This window comes from Scophthalmus maximus, chromosome 8 (genome assembly GCF_022379125.1).
Source record: "Scophthalmus maximus strain ysfricsl-2021 chromosome 8, ASM2237912v1, whole genome shotgun sequence".
NCBI classification, from domain to species: domain Eukaryota; kingdom Metazoa; phylum Chordata; class Actinopteri; order Pleuronectiformes; family Scophthalmidae; genus Scophthalmus; species Scophthalmus maximus.
This window is the reverse complement of record NC_061522.1, coordinates 10,460,398-10,482,593: the sequence shown is the minus strand read 5'-3', so window position 1 is coordinate 10,482,593 and position 22,196 is coordinate 10,460,398. Positions and strand designations below refer to the sequence as shown.

The following is a 22,196-nucleotide window of genomic DNA, read 5'->3' as shown; positions in this document are numbered from 1 at the left end:
GTGAACCGGAACTAATAACGGAGTTATTAGTCATACTCTGGATGAGGTGAAGTCAGTTTGTTTTAAAGCACAAATTCCCTTATTGCGCAATTTAGTCTTTGACACAAGTCAATGAACAAAGTGGTCAGGGAGGGTTGGCTGGTGCACGTTTATAAAAAGACCACCTCCTCTTCATCTCATCGCCACCTCCTCTAAGACGCTTGGTTAAATTTAGGCCCCCACCACGGAGGATATTGGATGTATTTCACCTCTGCTGCCTTCTGTTCACCCGTTCACACACCGCAGACATTTCCATCGCGCCTCACTACTCCATCTCAACTGTGGAGAGAGAAATGGAAATCAAATCAGTCCAAAGAAGTACGACGGCATCAGTGCAAGTGCTGTAAAACTGCGTGATTATGCTCAAGTGACAGAGCCTTCTAGTGGCCTTGGTAATGGAAAAACAAACCCCAAAACACACTAACTGGAACTCTCACTTTCTGTATTCATGATCAAAACCTCCTTTTTTAAACCAAGACAGATTCCACATTGAATTTAAAAGACAAATGCTCCATTTTACAGACCAGTATCAGTTCCCAGAAAGGTATTTCCACACAAGGTAACTGCCAAAAGCTCTGTTTCTTCAATTAACTGCAACAGGTGAAAACACAGCAAACTCCACCAGACCATCATAAAAGGGCGACGCACACACTCCAACTTTCTTCTCAGCTTTCTCACCACCAAAGCCGTTTTCTCTGACTCCTCACCTCCGCTTTCTTCTGCCCCTCTCTCTCGTGCCCTTGAGGGCCCTCCATTAGTGTCGATTAGTGCGCCTGTGTCAAATGGCAAATCAATACTCGACCGTCACCGGGACCACCGGATGCTCATATTCTCTGTGCTGCTCTCACCTCCCTTTTTTTTTTTTTTGAATGGGCATCTGTATCGTAACGCCGTGGTTACAGCCCGTGTTGCATAATGAGCAGTGGTGCAGACACGTTATGATTTATAATGGGAAAACATTGGCTGCGTTTGGGTTGTCAATGAGCAAAAAGTATTTGAACCGATTTCCAGTCAAGTGTGGGATTGCCGTGTTTATTTAGGGAGGCATTCATTTAATCTTTTTCTCTGTGAAAATTAACCTTCTGCTGTGGAGTCAATCAACTGCAATTTTTTTTCTTTCTAAAAATACCAAGACCAAAAGGGAAAGAAAAAAGGAAAAAATAGCACACGTGTAGTGCATTTATCAATGATGTCGTATATATTAAAGATACTTTAATATAATTCTACTACATGTGGATTACCTGCCAAGCATTGTCTCAAGAAACGATGGTTTCATGTTCTTTTTAACGCATGGCACCGAGGTGAAAGATCTCGCTCAAGGTCTGGAGTGAACCTTTTAATATCCCATTCTCTGTGCAGCTCTGCCCCCATGTCTCCGCGCTCTTACACATCTTTAAACACCACTCACACTGAGAGCTCTCTCTACATCGCAAGTCTCCACAGCCTTTTGAATCTCAAACTGCAGATGACGTCGTGCGGCCAGAGAGAAATAGGGCCGTGAAGCTAAAGGGTAAATGGGCCGGAAATGAGATGCAAAGAGGTGGCGCGGGCTGTGGAGCACGTCACACGCTGGGGGTGTCAGAGTGCAATCGGTATATATATATATATATATACATACAGTTAATATTATGACATCAACCTTTATTTATTTCCTAATACAGTATCAGCATGGCCCCGAAAAATGTCTGGCTTTACTACATACATGTGCTAAATACATGTTTCCCGTCACTGAACAAGGATCAGGACGTACAAGGTGTGTGTGTCTGCTCCTGGGCCAGGTGTATTAATGCAATAACAGTGAGGTTGGTGTCATCATGTGGCCATGGCATTACCTCTGCATAGATGGAAAAAGAGAAGAAGAAAAAAGGTTGCACCTCCCTTGATAAATCGCTGATTTAATGCACCACCTGGTGACCACTGCAAGCGTCCCAAATCAAACACACCTCGCACGACCACGGTCCATGCTGCTCTGACTCCGGCTAAACATTAACTGTTGACATACTGGGGGGGGGGGGACCTTCAGCTCCGACAGCGTGTGCTACGAGAGACTGATTGCTGTAACCCACTGTACAGAGGAGAGCATGAACAACTTCTGCGTTGCCTAGCGATGTCGCATTTCGTCTGTCCGTCAGCTGCAGCCGCTGTGGAGTTCTCTGCCTTGTCGTCTGCTTTATTCTCCTGTTAATTCTATAAGAAGTGATTTATGTAGCTAAATATTGCTGTGCATAATATATGGTTTTATATATATATATATATAATTATTATTATTATTATTATTATTATTGTTCATGGCACAAAGAATTGTTTGACTTATAATGATATCAAATACACACCTTTACTCCTGCAATTTTGACCATTAGAATATGGCTTGGCCGCAAATGAGTGGAAAACCGGTTTGACATTCACCAAAGTTGGCATAAAATTTGCAGCCCGCAGACGCATAATCAAGCAGAGATGAGTGTTAGTGAACAGCTGAGCTCCTCTTGCCTGGGATGCCAATCATGGAGATACACTCAGTGAACGCGCCTTGATGATGAATATTAAGCTCCTGCTTCTGTTCCGCTTCCGTGGCCCTCTCTCTTTTTTTTCAGAAAGGGACATTCAAAGCAGCGTATATATAAAATAGAAAAATGTCCCAACATTTATAAGAAGTTGGCTGTGATTGATTTTACCTCCGTGCAGTACGAGCAGGCCGTCGTACCAAACCAACACACAGTGGTCTGAGCTCATGGGGACGAGTTAAAAGGTGTCGCTCGCTCCGCAGCAAAAAAACCGAGGCGTCCCCGATCGTGTCGGTGAGACCATTCCACGGTGGACATTTTTCTCTTGGCCCGGTTTAATTTGTACAAACTTTGTTGTTTTGCGGCATTGCTTTTTGTTTTTGTTTGCTGCTACCTCGCAGACATCGAGACGGAGGAGAAAATCATTTGTGCTATGATTAAGACAAAAAAAAGCCAGCCTCAGAGGAGCATCTACCACTGTGCCCTGTGGCAATACGCCCACAATAACACCGTGATGTTTTCCAGATCATCATTGACAGTATGTAGCCCCCCCCCCCCGACTCTGCTTTCCAATTAAATGAGCCTGCCACAGGCCATTTAGGTTCCTCTTGTTTTAAATGTTGTGACTATGTTGTGTTCAGTTGTGAAGCCAGAAACACAACACACGATTCATTTCACTTGGTCATTAAGAAACAACAAAAATGAACAACATATACATATTTCCTGCTAAAATATTCCTTAAAAATAAAGACGCTTGGGTCGTCTCAGAATCATAATTTAAACGAACGTTTAAAAAAGGCCTTTAGAAAAATGACATCACACAGCAAAATACAATGAAATCTAATAATCGATCATATATCAGGCTGATATTGTTATGTTTGATACAAACATTAAGTTTCAGGTGGGTTTATTCTTTCAACAATTCTATGATGCAGGTGGTCCAAGGTGCCAGACAAAACAGGAGGGAAAAATTGTCTAACTGATGATTTTGTGTTGAATATGTATGATATGCAGTGGTATGAACTGCTTCCAGAAAGAAACTAACTCCTCACTCTTGAGTTGTGACGGCAACACCTGATGCAAATGTGTTTCAGATGAGAGCTTTGCTTTCTCTTATCTGTGAAAGCTACCGCTGCCCAACTCCGGTTGGTGAAAGCACTTGTCACCACAGGGGCTTGATTTCGTTCCCCACCTGCTCTGTGATGGGAGCGGCCACTTCTGGGGAGGTCACAATGATTCATGCACTCTTGGCAAAGAAAAGGGTCTGTTTGGTTTTGTTTGCTGGGTCAAGGTTGTTTCGGTCAAGAGGAGAAGAAAACGTCAATGTCAAAATTGGGCGTTTTTACTGGAGAGCCAGATTTTATGAAGAGAATACACAACTGATAGGCCATCAGGATTTACGTTGACTGGGAAAAACAAAAACCAAAAACAAACTGTTTACTTCTCTGGTTACCCTTAGGAAAATAAATTATAATTTATCTCCCAATTTGATCTCATTAACGAGTACAATATTAGAACATCTGGGGCCAGTTCAGTTCCCCCGAATTAAACTGCAGCTTTCAGTGGATTATTACACTTAAATACAAATCCAAGTGTGTACACTTCAGAGGAACAGAGGATCATTCCAGAGGACAGATATATTACAGCTGTTATCTCTCGGACATTTGCTGGTTTGTGTTGTATGACATATACCCAGCATCAGTGGATATTTCAAGATTATTCCCCTTTCTTATATTCCCTAATCCGTCACCCTGCACTACCTCTTTGGTAACGCTCTCCTGCCCCCTGGTGTAAAACATACGATGCAATGATTCACCGTCTTCTCTCCGTGCTCCGTGCTGTCGTCGTGCTCAACTTCACGACAGCCACCATCCAGAGGATTAATGGCTCATTACAGATGACTGGAGTCCAAGACAAGACCAAATCAACTGGAGTCCGGGTCAAGACCAAAACCAATGGTGTTTCCTTGAGGAGACTATTCTTTGCGATCAATACGTTACAGGAAGGGGAGAGCTTTCCTGGTCACACAGGCGTGTCGCTGGTCTGCCCGGATGGTGTTTGCTGTTGAACTCAACAAAAAAGGTTTCATTTCACAAGAATCCTCAAACAAACTGCCCGAGGTTACACGCTCTTCGTGTGAAACGTGGAGGTTACGCTTTACCCAAAGGTCTGGGTTTGTCCCAAGTTACACGCAAAAGTGATAATTAAAAAAAAAATCATAATAATTTCAAATGGATTTTAAAATCAACTCTCCTGACAATTGTCGCCTAAATGTGTCATGAGGTGATGTTCCACAGGATGTTAGTGCCTATTGTCCACCACCTAGTGGCAATGTTATACGCACATACAGCAGTGCACGGTAGTGAAAGAGTAGTTTCTGCTCCTATGTTAACATACTTTATGCAGAAGGTTACTTGACACTGTTGATGAACGGTATCTGGCCAAAGAAAGTCAATGGCCCAGGAAGTGTGGGTGTCAGGGACCAAGCAGTGAGGCAAAGATGAAAAAGGAATTTTTGGTTTTTATGTTTGGGCACGCGACGTGCTTCAGGTGCCTCACGAACAACAAGCAAAGGGACATAAAAAAATAAACCAACCATGAGTCTGAGTGTATTGCTACTAGACGCTTTTTCTTTCTTCATTGCGCACCCCTTTTCTAATGAAGGGCTTACTTGTAAACGCAATCGTCCGGCTGTTAATCCCGGGGCAGTCGGGAGGCTTACGGCGACCGTTGTGGTCACAAACCCAGTGTTCTGCTTTGTACAGAGGAGGAGCTTTTTGCACAATCCGTTGACGCACATTTTCAGACGACTCACACTGACGTTGGTTTTGTTCAGGGCCCTTGAAATGTGTTAACGTAAAACCCCGAATAGAGAAGGGCCGTTGATGTGTGTATCAGTGAAGACAGGCCCAGACACGATGTCATCACTGCCCCGTGTCGCCGCGCTGTGTTGGCTGGTTTTAGTTTGACATAAGTTTCAGAAGTGCTGGTAGTTTAGGGAAAAAATGGACGATATGGCTTTTGAATGTTTCCTGTTGTTCCATATACATTTTATTTCATTTTTTAAGGCCTCAATAAATGTCCCTTTCTCTTTTTCTTGACTTTCGATTTCTATACAAACTGTAGTTCATTCAAGAAGCAAAGTAATTATATTCTGATCCTGAAGACATGATACAATTCGTCACTCGGAAAGGGGGAAAAAATAAATCACTTTCTGCTCATAGCAAATGTTTCTTTGCATTTTCAAATCTCTCTGGTGACATCTCTCTCATGGATTATTTTCATGTACCGTACGATGGTATCGTTGCAGCATCTGCTCCAAGATGCAGCACACGCTGCAAATGACCGCGAGAATTAGTTGAGGCTACTATTCACCCTTTCTGACGACGATAGCTCCCAATGTTGGTGTGGAGACTGCTCTGCTGAGGGCAGACCTCGACCGAATGCTGTAGTTTCACACTGAACCACTTGAGGCACTGATGGGCTGAAATGCCTTTTGTCCCGATGACACTGCAGCATGTACAGTATCATGTTGTCCTTTCTACCGCTATTTAAATATGAACAGGATATATGTATATGTGAGGCCCAAGTAGTAATCACAACTTGTACACAATGCAGTTTTTCGTCTTGATTAACCTATTTTCTGTAGAATCACTCCACTAGGGTTTGTAATTTACTCCTTGGCATCAACAGGTTATGGTTGTTGTTGTTGTTTGCATCTTTTTCTCACTCTTTGTCATTCACTTCTACCTGTAATGTCAGTGATTTCCTCGCACTACTTTACAGTCCGGAAATCATTCGATTTTGATAATAGTCCCCAGCAGGAACTTTATCCTGCAAACAGTCATACAAAATACAATCTTGCCTCCAATCTGAACGCTGTGTGCTTTGTTCAAGAACTGTTTTAAGCTGCTGGTTTGTTTCCCAATACAACAGCTTTGTGCTGTATTTAAAAAATAGGATTGGTTCCAGAGCGACTGTCAAGGTTTTTCTGTCATCTGGTACTGTACATTCAAGAAGTAAGTTTAACAAGTGAACTCTCTGAAGACATATTAATATCAGTCAGTAATAAAAAAAAATTTAAAAAGTCGTCTGTCGGCTTTGAGGTTACACAGCATTTCTTCTTCACTTGTAATCAGACTTACAGCTAAGCAGATCCCCCACAGCTATTGCCAAATTAGTTGAATTTATCACATTGGATCATATTGGAGACAGACTTGGCCAAAATTTGGGAGAGAGAGCTACGGTTGGATGAGGGGAAGGGAGTCGTGGTCCTACACATAAATGCAGTTCCCACAGGCCTCAAGAAATGATTGGAGCAAAATGACAGAAATTTTTCAAATGTTACTTATTCGTGTGGAAGACAAACTACACCCTTCTGGAGTCAAAGCGGTGCCGTTCCTCTGCAAGACCTGAAGAAAATTATAGGCATTTTCCAACAGCTCTGAATCCTTCCCCACCAATCGCTGCTATCAGAGCGCTGCCATCGTAAATTGCTAGTAATTGCCGTGATAGTCAGGGTTAGATAATGGGTGGGGTGTGGGGTTTCTTATATTGCTGAAGTAAAATGAACAAAAAAGATCTGTACCCATATGCCCATATATACTATATGCCCATATATACTCTCTTAGAAACAGATGTCGGTATTATAAGAACATCACTTTCTCTATAATATTGAGAAAAGATTACAAAAATGCCATCGTTGATAGCAAAGAAAAATCGATAACTGATAATGACTTGAAGCCTTGACTTCGTAAAAGAAAAACAATGACGACTGATGAGACGTAATGACATTACATGATATAATTTGAAACATGTTAGCTGAATGGTTTTTTTTATTTTCCTGCAATGTCAAGAGGGGGGTCCGCTTTTTCCTCCCACATTCCAGTTTCTCTGATCGTACTATATTCCACATCTCTATGTAAACATACATACCAGTTTCAAAAATGCTTTTCCTATGACGTTGCTTTTCTGTACGACTTTAATCTCAGAAATTCTTAGATTTTTCTCAAAATATTACCACCCCTCCCCGGCTCCGTATTTTTATTTTTCTTCTACAATGGCCGTAATACTGCAGCCGTACGTTGAAGCCCGTCTCTTGAATTCAAACGCATAAATTTAGCTTTTTTCCCCCCAGTATTATTATACTTACTTGGAGGAGGTGCACTCCTGAGCTGCAATGACAAAGGGACTGATGAGCTCCAGGGAGTCTCGTCTCACAGGCAATTTCTTTTTTTGGGGGGGGGGGGGGGTAAATACTTTGCTGAGAGGATGTCTACACTCTAACTCCTCCTCTGGACCTCATTCAAAAAACTAATGAGCCACAGGATCAGCAGCCAGGTTCGTGCCAATGGGGAAGTCATTTCATGCTGAGACTGTTCGAAACCTCTCCAGTTGGAATTAGCCTATCGTCCCAGGCTCGTCTGACATCCGCTTACGTGTATTAAGGTAATGATGCAAATACTGAAGTACTTTTCAGTCACCCACAGAAATACAACACTATGTGGGACAGTTGTTTTCCCTCCGACAAATTAATGCGTCATCGCTTCAGGTATAATAAACTACTTCTCTTCTGGCAGATGACATGTAAAGTTAGGAAGTGCTACATAATTCAAATATCACATTATCTAAATCAGATTAATTGATTTAAGTCTGTGCACTAATTTGAGTTTTTTGAGTAAATTAGCTTCCACTACTTTATTGAAATTCTTAGGATGACCAACAGGTGTGTGGCCACGTGGTTTGTCTTACAATGGACGCACTAAACGGCTCATACAGTGTTTTTAAACTCTGCGTTGTTTGTACTGTATATTTGTCATTCCTCAATTTAAATTCAGAATCCATGAAAGTATGCACATGGGAAGATTCCACAAAAGCAGCACATTACCGGTGACATCTGGGTTTCCGCGGTGACCTGTCTCAGACTGTAATTAGAACAAGCATCCTTGTGTCTCTGCATATCTCCGTCCGACATACAGGCCGACAACATCACCATGACAACAGGACAAGGTGGCACTCGACAAACCTCGGAAAAAAAAATTGCTCTGGACACACGTAGGGTTTTTCCCCTCGGCATTTCTCCTGCAAATGACTTGATGTTTGTGTGTGTGTGGCTTTGTGGCTGCAGCATTAAATGTCCCAGGACATTTCAAGTGACTGGTGTTCGAGGATGTCGCAGCGTCTTCCTTTTCTCACCTTGCATTGATGCTGGCTGACGTGAGGGTGTGACGGAGGGGGCAGCTGCTGTCTTCTTCACACACAGGAAGTGAGACAGAACTCCCCCTGAGGGCACAGATGAGAAACTCACAAGTGCAGAATGCCAAAGGAATGAATCAAAATTATATTTCATGTTCTTCCTGCAGTTTGGGCTCCTTGTTTGAGCGGTGGAAAAGACGACGTTGGAAGCGCTTTAGTTTTTTTGGACTTGGTTTGACATACTGAAGACGTGACTTCATGCAAGGATGTCTCTGGAATTTCTAATTCTCCTGTCGGTTTCTCAGCCCAAATACAAACACACAAAAATATTCCCTCTCACCTCTCTTTCCTAACTCTTTAAGTCACGTGCTCACAGCATTTCTTTTCAGCCCGAGTCATCACATATCCCAGTGAAGATTTTTCTGCCATTGTGGCCAATTAAAAACAAAATCACTGAAAACTGATGGCAAAAAATATGATTCTTTAAATGAGAAAAAGCAGCTGTGTTCGGCAAAAACTACAGGATCCAAGAATGCTAAATGAAAGAAAAAGAAACATTTCAAGTTTCTCATACTTCCATACTTCATAGGAGATTATTCATTGAATTATTTGCTTTCATCTGGAGGAGGATTAAGGACTTCACTCAGATAACAACAGCCAACTATGTGAAAGTGCTCCATCAAAGTTACTTAATCATGTCGTCATACCAACCCCTCTTCACGTGGTCTTGTGTGGCCACAAGACCACGTGAAGCAATTTCCACAGAAGCAATTTCAGTGCGAGTAATGAACGGAACCGCATCCAGTGAGGAAGACAGATGTGATGTTTGGTTGTAAAGGTTGAACACTTGCAGTGATTGCAGTGCCGTCTTTACAGTATGAAGAGAAGTCCGCAGGAGGTCTAAAAGGACACACTTGCTAAATGCTTTCAGCTCTTGCAGAAAAATGTAATTGTACACAGGGCAGCAGTACTAGAGTGTCGACTAAAGTCTGTTTAGACATCAGCGTGTTGCTGCGTTATACAATACAAAACGTTTAAAATAATGTTTGTTGGTAAGCTGTGATCTTGTGATATATAAAACATCCATTATAATAGTTGAACTGTATTTTAATGCTTTCTCTGTAAAACCAAACAAACCATTCAGTTGTATAAGCGGAACCAGATTTAGGTCAAAAAACGCTGTGGTCGTCAGCATTTTCTTTGCTTTTGTTCGGCGGGTTATGTTGCTGGTGCGTGATTTTATCGGCCATTTGTTGTGTCTTCGGTCCACAAACAGTTCAGGCACATGTACGCGGAGCAGCTGTCAAAATGCATTCATTTAAACATGTTCTTTCCTTTTGTAACATGTTTTTTTTTTTTTACTCCTTTATTCTTTCATTTTTTACAAAGATTATCCAAAAATAACTGGACTTCAAACGATACAGGACTGTTGCGCCACAGAAAAGAATGTTCAAGATTCACGGTATTGTACTACCGTAGACAGCAACAGGACCAAATTGGGATGGCAGTACCTGGGATTTTAGAACATAGTGGAAAAGAAAATAACAGATGTTGTGGATGTTGCCATCAACGTGAACATACACTCATGCGGTCACAATAACAAGTTTGAGTATGGATGTACGCAAACTGAGACACGGCACAGGTTATTGTTGGTCCGTCCTCACAGTCACTTGTGCCTCAAGGCAGCAACGATATCTACATGTCTGTCTGTCTGTCTGCGTACCTACTTAAGGACTCACGAACATATCTATCCATCTATATTCGTCTGTCTCTATCACAATGTAGGTGAACAAGTAAAACAGGCTTTCTTGGAAGTTTTTGTGCGAGTGCGGAGGAGGTGAATCTATCGCGCAGCGGGTTGTTTTCCCGGTAATATTTCAGAACACTGTCTTTCCACGACAGTGATCAAGAGTTGTACCATTCAGGTGTTGCCGCAGAGCAATATATCTGCATTTGTGTAGAGCCGTATTATTGACTGTAGAGAGAAAGACCTTAAGGTAGGACATCTATCTTTCTGAACAATCTCCCCCTCGCTTTGGACTGATGAAAGAAAGAGGAGAGCACAAAGCTTTACCTTGTTCCCACTGGTGTTGTCAAGGGGAGGCACTGTTTATCATTTCGCAGCCTTTCAACGGGACATCGAGAATGATGGATTCAAAGTGTTTGGCAAGTTTCCCCTCTGTGTTCATTAGCCGGCGAGCAAAACGCATCATCCTCTCCGAGCGTATGTGTTCCTCATGTGGCAGCAGCACAGGACACCTAGTGGCCGTCTGGTGAGCAGTTAAACTGTCTGGGGGTTGAATGAACTGTGAAACCAGCGAGGCTGCACTCTGGGTGAAGTGCTTGCTTGGATACCTCTCTGCAGAGAGGTATCCAAGTTTATAAATGGATGAGCGTCATTGAATGGGACATGGTAACAGTGCGTATTTCAGACCCCGGTGACAGAACGCGCATCATAAAACAGACAGTACTCAAGGCTTTGCAGCCACCAGCCTGGGCGGCTTGTCTGCTGGCATTTTCTTTGTCCTTCAGCTTTTATTTGACTTTATTAGAGACAGTGCAGCAAAAGGTCAGCAATACAAGTATGGGTTGACATGCTTGACATTTAATAAGTCTTGGAAGTGCAGGTGATCCGGTCTCCACGGCAGATCTAACATAAATACGTGTGTTGTGTCTATGTTTCCATCAAATTTAGATCAAACTATATGAGAATTAGTCAAGAACCCTACTGGTAGTTGCTCACGAGATGAACAAAAAAAAAACATAAGTCTGAGATTGATCAGATGTGTGTGTTTTTCAAAGAGGCAATAGACCACTTCCGCGGCCCTTGTGGTTCCGGGTGGTATTGTTGTTTTGAAAATGCTGTGAAGGTGCTGACGTAGTAAGAAGCCTAAGGACACGGGTACTTTTCCTCTGCTCCTGAGGAAGTTGTCAACACGGCTGAGGAGATGACGGGAGAAGAGAGAAGTATGTACACTGGAGCCCCTGCTTTGTTTATCTGGCTCCGAGCGTTGACTAGTGGCAGTGTTATCATCGCGGATAACTCCATACCAGCAGCCTGGCTACTGTCCAAAGCATTAAACCACAGTAAAATGTAGACAAACGACCTCAAGTTAAACGTCCAGTAAACAGGCTGCTTGTGTTACTCGCTGATCTAATACAAAGAATGCAAACTACATGTCATTCAAGTCCCTGAGCTCTCTACACGCAGTGAATGCCTGTCCAGTGTTCACGCTCGTTCTACCTCTTTCTCTGTGGCCCTCCTTCGTCGGCTTTTGTTCCTCCATCAACGGCATGATTTTTCTCTTGCAGGGGTGAGTCGCACAGTTCTCTGCCTTGTCTTGGTTATGCAATGGGCGACGCCGTTTCCTCTGTGCTGTAAATGGAGTCATCATTTTCCCACGAAAACGGCCTCTTGGTGGCCAAGAGAATAGCACGGTGAGAGCGAGGCTCATAGGGCAGCGATATAAGCGGGCATGGCGTAATTTTTTTCTTTTTTATCGGACTTACTCTGGGCAATTAGTTTCATAATAATGACATGTTTAAGACAAAAAGTTGTCTACTTCAGCTTTAAGAGGTATTTTCATCGATAACTCTGTAGCCTACCCAAACTCTATATTAACAAAACAAGATCATTTGTGGAAAAATGTAGAACACACAAACACACACACGCAGAAATAAATCATTAACTTGTCAAAGCTCTTTATAAAGTAAGTGGCTGGTGCTTCTTCTTTACTGCTTTTTGAAATAGCTCAATAAGCCCCGCATTCACTTTGTGAGCCAAATGACTTCTATAAATCACGATTGTGAAGCCAGGAAGCTCATCTTCTTGCCATATTGTTGCAGATGCTACGGCAAAGACAAATCATGGCCATCAACTGAGGTGAGCTGTCTCCCCGAGGGGTCTCGCTAACAAGGAATATAGAACTAGGACCCGTTGTTGCCACTTCATTTTTAAAGTTGTCTACTAACGTGTCGACAGGAATGTTGATAAATATGATGGCAACAAAAAAAAACCTGGGTATGAATATAACAATATTTGGTTGTATTTTTTCTTGGAGGCATATTTCAAAAATTCTGACTACTTCCCTTCACATCAAGTGCAGTTCTCTGTTTCACTTTAAAAGTAAACATACGTTTAGTTTTCATTATCTCTATTGCACACCCTGCAGTGCCGGGAACAGCATATAGAGCAATCATGCAATACAATCATCCTCGCAGCAAGGGGGCTTAAACCTCTGTTGAATCACATTAGTGGTGTACACAGTGTTTCGCCATTAATGTAACCTCCCAGCAAAAGATATTCTACCTTCGTGAAGATTATAATCTTGAGGGGTTATTTTTATTGCAATTGTTTTCGAGAGGTGTTAGTTTAACTGCATATGCTAATTTTGGAGAATGTGCTTCGTGGTTTTGTGGAACTGTGTTGTGTGATACATAGAGATGTGTCTGTGGTGTAATCTTCATTGATATGAATATGGTCCATGACCATAAAGTTGAATCAGCACCTCTCATAAACAGTTTCTGCACACACTGAACATTAAAACCTTCAGGAAGGGAGGGTTTATTTCAGGAAACTGCCGTATTAGACTGCATTAGTTTGAGTGAACGTTCAGTGAACATTTGTCATTTTAATTGTGCTGCATGATGTTGTGACACACACACACACACACACAATATGTTAAACATAATCTAATTCCAACATGTATTAATCCAACCTTACATTATACAGAAGGTTTGAGCATAAGTATATCTATATATATTGTTAAAATATTAATAAATTCATGATGCATGTGATAGAAAACACGGAGCTGTAAAATTTGCTTTACTGTATGTGTGGGAGGGATGCTTTTGTGAAGACGACGGGGGGGTTGTACCCTTTGATTTCCTAATGTTGATGAAATGGCCTGAGACAATTCTGGCTTTCCTCCTGTCTCAGGGTTTCCACAAGGAAAATTTGCAGCCTTTTCTGTACAAAAGCCAGAGTAGTAATTACAACACACCCCCTAAGGCCTTGTCGGTACATTTACTCAAAGTACTGTTTAATGAATTTTGTGTCTGAGAAGTAATAACCACCGTGGAAATAAACTAAAAGCAACTAACACTTGCTGTGAATTGTTTCCAGGTTGAATATACCTATATATATTGATGCAGCTGCATCCTCCAAACACATATGCAGGGAGTATGAATAATTGATGGCTCTTTTTCTCTTACTGTCCCATTTATTTTCATCTGTCCCTCATTCATTGCGCTCTGCAGTCTTATCTAGTTACTGGCAGCTGTGTGGGAACCAAAGTAGTCTATTCTATGTCTGTTCTTGTCTCTCTCATGAGAGACATTTTCATGCACCAAGTGCAGCTCATCTTCTCACGCTGAGGTCTCTCAATTCATTTGGAGGGATTTTCTGTCTGCGAAAGGTCCAGTGTGACATCATCATGTAGCTCCTCATGGAGATGGAGCAATAACAAAACATGAATCATTCATACTTTTAGCAGCTGTGGATATGTGTTCGCACAGGCAGCTATGCAAAAAAACCAAAAAAACTGTATGTGTATGTAATGTGATAAGGAGGCAGGAATGACCAACCAGGACCGTGATGATTGGTCTTGTCTCTAATCGAGTCTGAGTTTCAACATCATGTTTCAAACTCTCTGGCCCTCTTTCCTTTGTTTTTAAACAGTTTATGACAACTTCTCACCTACTTATAATTTTCATGGTTTGAAATGAATGTTAGAACAGTATACACATCACTGCATACGGTATATTTCATTCAGACGAGCTTGCAGATGTGCTTACTTACCAGTTCTGTGGGGCCTCGATCTGACCCCCCTCCATCTTCTTTGGCCAGAAGATAAAACATGCCTGAATGTATCGTGCATGACGGTCTCCTTCACATTTGAAATTTATGCGAGCTTTAGTTTGCCCTCCCTGCTTCCAAAACTTTTTTTTTTCATCAAACTTGCAGCTTAAAATCCAGTGTATAATCTTGTACAGTATGAATGCTAGCAGATGGCATGACTTCCCTGAGGTTAGTGTTTCTGGTGGAAGCCTCACATCCTCAGACACGCGCAGACAGACAAAAAAATGACAGACAGATGCTGTTTTATATTCTCACTTCTCTGGCAAGATGGCACGCAAGCTTATCTTCTGTAGTCAGCACGCTTCTAACAACCTTGGATGATAACAAAGCGAGCCACTGGGTGATGCAGATCACAGTTATACCACCGCCTCCCCGAGAGCATCATAATCCACAGCGCATTTACTTTGTTACTGGAGTAAAAAAAGTTCCCCTCAAGCACTAGATGGGTAGAGAGGGATGGATAAGTAACAAAAAGAAGAAGGTCTGACATTATAATCCTTAACTATTTCAGCTCTCGAAAAAAAATGGCAATGGGCACATTCAGAGTAGGCAACCATCTCATCCTTGAGCATGCTGACCCTCAGCAGCAGCGGAAGAAGGGGAAATTATATCACATACATGAATTCCGTTTATTGTCAGCAGCCAAGTAGTCACATCAGCAGTGAAAGAAGGTAAAGGTGTTTTGTTGCTGTAAAGATTCCACACATTCATGATCCATAGACCTCAGAAGAAGTACTGTGAAATCTCTTCACATATTCTCAAATGGATAAAACATAGCCATTAAATCATACCCAATAATATATCATGTCTGACAGTAGTCTAAATGATTCATCTCATCCCGTGTATTAAATCATGAACAAATCTTTAATTCATGACTTGGGATGGCACTGAGGCTAAGGGTAAAAAAATACATTGTGTGGAACTACTAAGAAATACTTTCTCCTGTTATGTATCAAAGGGATGGGCGTAGTGGTGATGCAGTGGTAAGCACTGTTGCCTCACAGCAAGAAGAGTCTGGGTTCAAACCGGCTGGCCTCTCTGTAGAGGGCTTGCATTTCATCCTTTAGTATAAAGACATCGGTCAGATTATAGCGACTCTGAATTGCCCGTTGGTGTGCGAATGTGAGCGAGAATTGTTGTTTGCCGTTGTATATCAGGCCTGTGATAGTCTGGCAATTTGTCCAGGGTGTACCCCCCCTCCCCTCCTCTCACCCATCCCAACGAACCTCAAGAATAAGATAATGGATGGATATCAAAAGGATGCTAAGAGAAGCTCAAGTTATTAAGACAACAAGGTTGGACAATGTCATTTTCAATAAGAAATCAACTCCAAAATAATTCTCCCCGACTGAAAGCGAGGATGTAATTGTGAGCATATTGTCACTAAAATGATCATGTAAAGTAGTGTGCTCATTCAAATGTAATCATTCTCACTCTTGTTCGCTGCATTTCAAAGGCAATCTGACACATCTCTGTGCTGGGACCCTTTTAGAAATCCTTATCTGATTGTCACATTCAAGAAGATTTTTTTCCACCCTCTAAAATCTATTTAGATAAAGGCTGAACAGCTTCCCCAGACCAAGTGTTACATTTGTACTGATGTGAGGCTAATGATAATGAGCAGAATGAAGAGAATGGGTCAGAGGAAATTACATAGTGATTGCTGCTGTGATTAGATCTCATTGGATGGAAAGATGTGCCTGAACATCGTAGATGTGATGATAAGACTCACCCAGGACTAAAATCAACAGAAGCAAAATTTGTGTCGATTGATTGCGCCGTCCGAAGGAGCATCGTGGTCCTGATTCACTGACAGTAAACTCTCTTCAAGACCCAGACAAAGAATGAATGGTCAACTCGAATAAAACCACCACATTATGAACACAGAAAATTGAACCTCCGTTTGCAATAGTGAAAAGGAAGAGATCCAAAGTAACTGGTTGTGCATTGAAAGGTTTTCCCAATAGTTTGACTACTTTTATCATTATTGATTGTAGGAGTTATGGACACTCTTTGGATCTATTATATCAAGGATTTACAAAGTAACTCGTGTCCTGTGATTTCTCCATGATCTTCAGAGTGACACCTAAAATGCCATCTCAGGCCTAAGTCACAATTGCTTTATTTGACTAAATTACTTTAGACAATTTGACTATTAACTCAGTGACTCTGTCTTTTGAAAATTAAATGACTCTTGAAGGCTGTTCTCAACAGATGCGAATGGCCCTCACGCCGAGGTATAAGAAGAAACACCGAAACCCAGACCATCCTGCTGTTGAGATATTACATGACAGTTCTCAGAAGTTGCAGCCCGACCCTTCTTTCCTGTCCTCATCTGCATTCTCATCTCTTACTCACAGAATAAAATTCTGGCTTTTGTGAGCCAAGAGACTGCAAAACTTTATTATTCAGCCCCAAAGTACAGCGAGCTGGGTGTAGTGATGACCTCATTATGCTAAGAGAGTTGTGGAAGCCAGTCCAGTGATATTTTTTTTCTGATTGCAATCCCTGGAGTGCCTGGCCTCTGGGTGGAGGGGAAGGCGCAGCTGGACACTGCGGTGTAATGTGAATATGTGCTCTAAACAGATGGGGTTTTATGTAAGCCAAGCCTATGGACTGCACTTGTTATTTGGGTTTGTGTGCATACTTCAAAGCATGCACACACCATTGCGTTGCATATTGTAGACCAGGCACACTGTACCAAAATCAGAGAGGAAATCTGCACAGCGCGAAGGCTGTGGAGCTTTACAAGCAAAAGGAAGCCTATCATCTTGCTGCTTGCCTTGATCTAAATATAATGAAGTAGTTGACGACTGCTCAACCTCCAAGATAGGTTTATTCCCAGTGTTGCCTTGCTCCAGATGGATCAGGCCAGTGAACCAGATAGTGAAAGGCTGGGATACACTGTGAGACAACTCTACAGCAACCCCACAGTCACGGTCCCCTCGCTGACAAATGAGTCTGAATGAGAATAGCTTGTTAACATGTTGGGCTGGATTACTGCCATGAACTAAAAACACAAGGAGATACAAGACAATGGACTGTTGTTCTCCCAAGATCAAACATACAGAGGGAGGAGAAAATGTTGAGGCTAAAGCCAATGCACACAACTGGCTGTAACAATATTTTCTCACAAAAATTATGAACCTCTACTATTATAATCACTTTTATGCTGACCTAATTCACTTTTGGCTTTTATTTGGAAGTGATAGCCTTGAATTGGCCATAATGTTTTAGTACGGTTAACATGGCATTTTCAACAGTTGTCCAGTTATAGAGCACGTGACGTAAAACAGAAGTTTATAGTTACCCGTTTCCTCCTCAAACCTGCTCACCGATCTTCTGAGATTAAGACTATGTAATGGAGAGATACATTTGGTATCATTAGGCAGGGTGGAGCTGCGTGAAGCTAAAATGGAGCAGGGGACCGACAGGCGGCTTGATGGCACATCTACTGCACTATCAAAGTGAAGAGGAAGCAGAGCCTGAAGGCAAAGCTCACGATTATACCAGTAGAGCTGTGTTCTGAACATCCCTTATGGTCATGAGCTCTGGGCAGCGGCCAAAATGAGTTTCCTTTATGGTGCATCCAGGCTCACCCATAGGGTGAGGAGCTGCAGATAACTGGAAGGAGTTCAGAGATGAACTACCCGTGTTTTCTGGCATCTGATTAGGAGGCCTCCTGACAGCCTCCTAGTGTACATTTTCTGGGCATGTCCCACTGGAAGTGAACCTTGGGGCAGACTTAGAATATGCAGAATTAACCTTAGATCCCATTTAACCTGACAAAGTCTTGAGATCCCCCATGTTGGACACCCTGAAAACCTCGCAGAGCTCCTGCAACTGGGATCAGGAGCCAGATGAGGCTGGTTTAATGTATTTGTTAATCAATCGGACTTTGTTTGTATAGCACTTTTCATACACAATGTAAGAGCGAAACAATAATAACAGGAACGGAGGAAGTGCTATAGTAAGTCTCATAAATTGCCAAAGCAGGTTGGGGATGAGAAAAATACTTAAACACATGAGATAAAGATGAAATAATAAATTACTAAAGGAGAGATCTTTTGAAGTTAAGAAAATACAGTTATAAAAATGGGGTAATTAAAAAGAAAACATTTCCATTGAAAATAAATATAAAGTAAAAGAAGTCTAAGCTGTATACATAAATTGACAAATAAATTAAGGAACTAAAATAAAAATTCAAATAAAAGCTACAGTTCACTGACTGTGATGGTATAAAGCACAATGCTTCTGTTGAAGTTCATTTTTTTCTTCTCCAACCAGATCCAATAACTGTATCTGCCTCCAGACAGCAGGAAGATTTGTTGCGCTGGGTGCTAGTAAAACCCGTGGCAACATCCAGTGTGACAGCATTCATTTTACAGTCTGTTAGGCTGGGAGAGGAAAGCCCTGGGCTTATTTATGAAATGATTTAAAACACAGGCCAACTGTATAGTTACAAAAACACACAAAAAACACACTGTGACATGACCAAACTTAAAATGATTAACATTCGAACTTCTTTCTTTGAGTCCAAGCAAGTCTGGTCACAGGTGCAAATCTTCTTTTTTGCAGTGAATCACTTCTTTTCATTTTCATTGACTGAGTCATGTTTTAGTGTAGCCAAAGGAAAAGCAATATGTTAACATGCTGAAGATTCGTCATCTTGTGGACGTTTAGATATAGACAATGTGATTGTACTGCATCACATTCACGCCTATCTTCGTAAAATGAGGAGTTAAAGCCTAATTGTCAACAAGTACATTTGTATCTACTTACCACTAAATCACAGTGTTACAAACATCTACAAAGAAAAGGAAAAAAAGTAATCTTATCCTCTTCACACTTTCTTTTTCTCAGCTTCTATCTACACAAGCAAATATTTTTCAAAAGTCACTTGTGCAAATAGCCTTTGTGTTTATGTTTATATCATCTATCTAATGGTATAAAGAGTGTGTATATAATACTGGTATATAAGACTGAAACACCTCCCCTCTGTCTGACAGATAGACCCTGGGCTCTGTTTAAACTAAATTAAAACATAAATCCCGGCACATTTGCACCTTCATGTTACCATGTTCCTCTGCACACTTCTGGTAACTGATTGTAGTACTGCAGTATTTCCACTATTAATATTCATGTAAATTCTTTATATGTATTATTCTTATTCTCTATATTTTTGCAATTCGTATATATATTTTTTACATTTGTTTGTGTATATATTGTATATATTTTGTGTGCTCTTGTTACACCGGATTTCCCAGCTTGAGATAAATTAAGTAACTATCTATCTATCTATCCATCTATCTGTCTATCTATCTATAAACACAGTTGGACTTTTAGTTGTGTCAGTGCCACAGCTGGAATCAGCACACACACACACACACACACACACACACACACACACACCCTCCCAAAATAAAATGTGTACAGAGGCAGGGTGCATCATGGGGGGCGCAGCCTTACGCCACGCATTGCGCATGCGTCGACGACGCAGCGACTGTCCGGATTTGACAAGACTGGGGGATCCACCATACAAGCCCACTATATCGCAAGGCTCAGCTGCACCTGCCCACTGCGTTGTTGTGGTCGGAGTCACTATTTGGCAGGGGGAACCTCAGGAGGAGGAGGAGGCATTTCTCCGAGACGCCGACAGCAGCAGCGTGCGGGCACAGATTCAGCACCACCGCGTTGAGGAAAGCGTCCGGATCGAGTCGAGTTCCACTGTGGTCTGAGTGATCGGGGAGGACGGTTTGGTTGTTGTAAGGGGGACTACTCAGTGAAACCAGGCGCTGCGCACAGTTGTGAGGAGCTGCAAGACGTGTCATCACCAACGGTTAAAGGTGGGTGGTCAGTCGGATGCCGTGGTTTGTCAACTGGGGTGGTTGTCAATTTTGGGGGGATTTTTTTTTGTTGTTGCTGCTAGCAGCCTGGTAGCATTACACCCGCTGCACTGACTGGCTGACCAGATGTGATGCTAACTCGCTAGCTCATAGGCGAGGTCCGACTGTTTCATTCATCATTGTGCTCCGGCTTGTTGTCGGCGGGGGTAACAGAATGAAACCCCCCGCACCGAAACACCACAACGGGCTCTCACGGCGTTTATATCCTGGGCTCTTTAAATTATTATATATATATTTTTTTAAATTTTAATTCCCCCGTTAGCTAAACAATCTCAGCGTCGGCTACCCGTTCCTCCGAGCTCTGCTCTCCGGCGCTCTCCGGGTGCTGAAAGCCCGTCCGGACTCACTCGGGGAGCCCGTCGGGCACGGGCGAAGCTAGGCTGCTAAGGCTAGCGTAGCGGCTAAGCTACACCGGCTACTTCCCATGCTAGTGGAATGAGGGTCCCGCAGCTGCATCGGCGGCCGGTTGATGAAGAAGACGAAGGGCTCGAGGTCCGTCAGTTTCTTCACCCGCCTAAAATACGATAGAAAGAGAAAAGCCGCTCAGCTCGTCGCGTTCACGCGCAGAAGCTCGCGAATGTCTTCGATCATTTCGCCTCTTTGTTTATTTGACATTTCTTTCTTACACTCTATTTAAAATAAACGACCGTCGCGTGGTCACACGTCGTTTGACATCTCGATCGCGCCTCCGTCAGAGACACGTCTGAGCCGCGGGGGGCTCATCGCCGCCCTGCCTCGCCCTGCGAGTGACACCACTTCACAGTCAGCTCTCTCTTTATCAATGAGAACAATCGGCGTGAGTAACCCGGAAGACTGCGTAAATCACAGCTGATACCAGCGAGCGGCTGTCAAAACTGTCCTACCTTTTTTTTTGTATAACTGCAAATAACGTGCAAACAAAGTTGGTATACATTCAGCAGATGTAGTGATTAGAAATCTGTCCATATGTTCAGACGGTTGTTGCCTGATCAATACCTTCTGTATGACACACACACACACACACACTCACTCACTCACTCACTCACTCACTCACTCACTCACTCACTCACTCAGTCACACACACACAGTCACACACACACACACACAGTCTCACACACACACACACACACACACACACAGTCTCACACACACACACACACACACACACACACACACACACACACACACAGTCTCACACACACACACACACACACACAAACACACTTTCACACAGTCTCACACACACACACACACACACTCACTCACTCACTCACTCACTCACTCACTCACTCACTCACTCACTCACACTTTCACACACACACACACACACACACACACACACACACACACACAAACACACAGTCACACACACACACACACACACACAGTCACACACGCGCTCACATTCAGTCACACACTCGCTCACACACACACACACTGCTCCTATGGTTAGATAAGCTCAGATCATTCGCTATTGCAAATCTGTAAACGGTCAGTTTGTGTGTGTGCTGTTGTGGACCGCTGTGCACGGACGCATGCTGCATTCAGGCCAAGTGCATGTGTGTTCGACAGTGCTGCAGGAGTCAAGACTGGAGCTTTATGTGACCTGGTGTATTTTTGTATTTAGTTTTCTCTTGAGCCAGTGTAAGTTACTGTGCCACAGTCTCTTCCTGTAACTGGAGATATGGAATCCCAGAGGCCACCAGAGGTCACATA

At 42.6% G+C, this 22,196-nt stretch overlaps 1 protein-coding gene across 6 annotated transcripts in view; it reads left to right on the top strand.

Annotated features, from left to right (window-relative positions):
* Positions 1-22,196, top strand: part of ctnna2 (catenin (cadherin-associated protein), alpha 2) — a 301,922-nt gene that overhangs the window by 21,425 nt on the left and 258,301 nt on the right. For 2 of the 6 annotated variants that reach the window (XM_035637493.2, XM_035637494.2), the window contains exon 1: positions 20,125-20,441. The exons of 1 other annotated variant lie outside the window; for it this stretch is intronic. The gene's annotated coding sequence lies outside the window, so the exon portion shown is untranslated. Of the gene's footprint in view, positions 1-20,124; positions 20,442-20,972; positions 20,994-22,196 lie in introns of those variants that run through there. 3 more of the 6 variants (XM_035637484.2, XM_035637489.2, XM_035637488.2) reach the window with 3 other exon arrangements.